The sequence below is a fragment of the Telmatherina bonti genome (genome assembly GCF_933228915.1).
Source record: "Telmatherina bonti genome assembly, chromosome: 24".
NCBI classification, from domain to species: domain Eukaryota; kingdom Metazoa; phylum Chordata; class Actinopteri; order Atheriniformes; family Telmatherinidae; genus Telmatherina; species Telmatherina bonti.
The window spans coordinates 20,632,172-20,634,701 of record NC_136633.1 but is presented as its reverse complement, the minus strand read 5'-3'; positions in this window follow the sequence as shown (position 1 = coordinate 20,634,701).

Here is a 2,530-nt window from a genome sequence, read left to right as displayed (position 1 = left end):
TAGGATGGATCTCAGCGGAATGATATACTACTGTTTCCGGTCTGATCTTTAAAAAATAAATGTCTCTTGTTCTCAGTGCGCATTAATACGTAAAAAGAATCGGTAAATAACGAAGACAAAGCATACACTTTAATAACAATAACTGAAATAAAAGCTGTCATAGGGTTTAATGTTGTGAAATTACGGAAGCATGCTGTGATTTTTGCGTTAATGTAGTTTATTTGGAAGGGGAATTCATAACTTCCGGTCAATCCTTAGTTTTAACCGCACACTTGATGCACCTAACGGTAGAGACTTACAATATGGCTGTCAGTAGCCGAGGAGAGGATGTAAGATAAATGTGGGGTATGCACCATGTTATACAAGTGTGTTAAATGTTAGTTTAACCAGTTATACTGGCCAAGATAGTTACTCAAGTCAATGCAACCTGCTCTTTTGCCAAACCTATATGCAAAAGAGCATTTTTTTTTTTTTTTTTTAGCAGAATCTAGCACCCACAAGTGGTCTAATGAACTAATCTAACATGCATATATATATAACTTTCATCAATCACTGAAAGTTAACCAACACAATTGTAATTTATAAATCAGTGGTGTCCCTATTTAAGTACAGCTGATAACCGTTATCAATGTAATGTTTGTATTATTTTTGGTTGCTAATGGCCACAACCCTTTTTTTTAAAACCAACAATATTTTTCCATGATCTGTAATGTAGGGGAAACATTTTAAACTTTTTGTTTTGTATTTTGAATCAGGTCTTAAAAAGATGTATAAATAAAATTTGAATTGTTTTCAAGAGCATATTGCGGTCAATTTATTGGTCACTTGTTGCAGAATGAAGTAATCGTTTCAGTTTCTGGTTCACTGGGGTCCTCTAGTGGTCACCATTCCTACACACAATAATGGTCACTGGTTGAAATGAGACGCTTAGCAAACTTCAATCCTTTATGTCACACTTCCTGTAAAATTATGTGATATTAAACAATAAATAGCTAATTCATTTTTTAAAATATATATACAACTTCTGTCTTTTATGTTAGGTTTTCCACTTGTAGCCGCTTGCAGCTTAACTCAACATTGTTTTAAGTTGAACTCATTAAGTCATTTTACTTAAATTTGTTCGTGAATATTGCGGTAATTATTACAACAGATTAAAAAAAAAAAGATTAATCTGAAAGATAAAGAGAAAAAGAGGGAATACTAAACAGATTTTTGCTGACTGGTTTGCGGTGGGAGGAGCTGTAGGTGTGAAACAAGCCTGCAGGTAAGAGGTAAGGATTCACCTGTTAAATTTTGTATTGCCACTGACTTAAAACACAACTTCCACGCTGTTTATTCTCACTGCTGCAAGGTTAAAACAAACAAACAAACAAACAAAAAAAAAAAACTAAAAAAAAAACAAAAAAACAAACAAACGTGATGTGTTTTTATAGTTTTCTGTTTGGACACACGGAGGCAGCGCATCTCTGTTGGTAGGCTTAACAAAAACGCTTTGCTTTGTTAGGCCACATTTCATTGTTAATATGGGAGATAAACAAATAAATCCCAAACATAAAAAAACACGATGTGCCCATAGTTGATTCCCAGGTCAAAATGATCATTAGATCAAGGTTGATAAGTGAAATATTTACGGATTTGAGTACACAAGTCTATGGCCTTTAAATATTCAGAGCTAACGAGATGCACCTAGATCAATATTGAAATGCGAATTAATTGTAAATATGGATTTCTGGGATGTTGCACTCAAAAGTATTAAACTAAGTTAGATCCAGTGAGTAAGTAAGTCCTGGTGAAGTATATACAAGTAAAACTGACAAAACAAACTATCTGAAAGCTATAACTTTGTTTTTCTTTCTTTCCCCCCCAATACCTTATTTTTAACTGTATCAATACTTTTTTTGTTTTTATCACTTTCCTTTTAATGGTTTCTACTGAGCACCGAACTGAAAAATAAAGATGAATAGCTAAGAGTCACTAAACATCTGCTCCCATCCATGAAGTCAATCCACTGGACAATTGCACCAGGTTTATGGCAATAATATTTGGATCCTATAATGTGTTTGCTTATGCTTTCTATACTGCAATTTCTTTTTCCATTTTTTCTACATGCAGATACTCAATTTGCTGAGCAGGGAAAGAAAAAAAAACCCAAAACAAAACAAAAATGCCTCGGTCATCTCTGTAGTCTCCAGAATAACATTTTCTTCAGAGACAAATTGAAACTGAAAGCGAGTTTCTTCCGTTTCTTTTGAAAAGAAATCTGCTGATTTCTTTATTTCCATGTCCTCTGGAGATCCCCTCGGCCACATCTATAAATCTGGCTGTTAGAAGAGTCACATTGTTCTACATGTGGAGCTCGCCTTGGTCTTTATTTATCCTGGCATAACACCACGTCACAAGATCTCTGTCCATATGACTAAAAGCACGCTGCTATTGTCAGTGCAATGAAAGGGGCCACTGTCATGGTAATTGGATGGGGAATTGGACAGATTTGTGTTGATTGTTCTACCAGAAGTCATCAGGTGTGCCT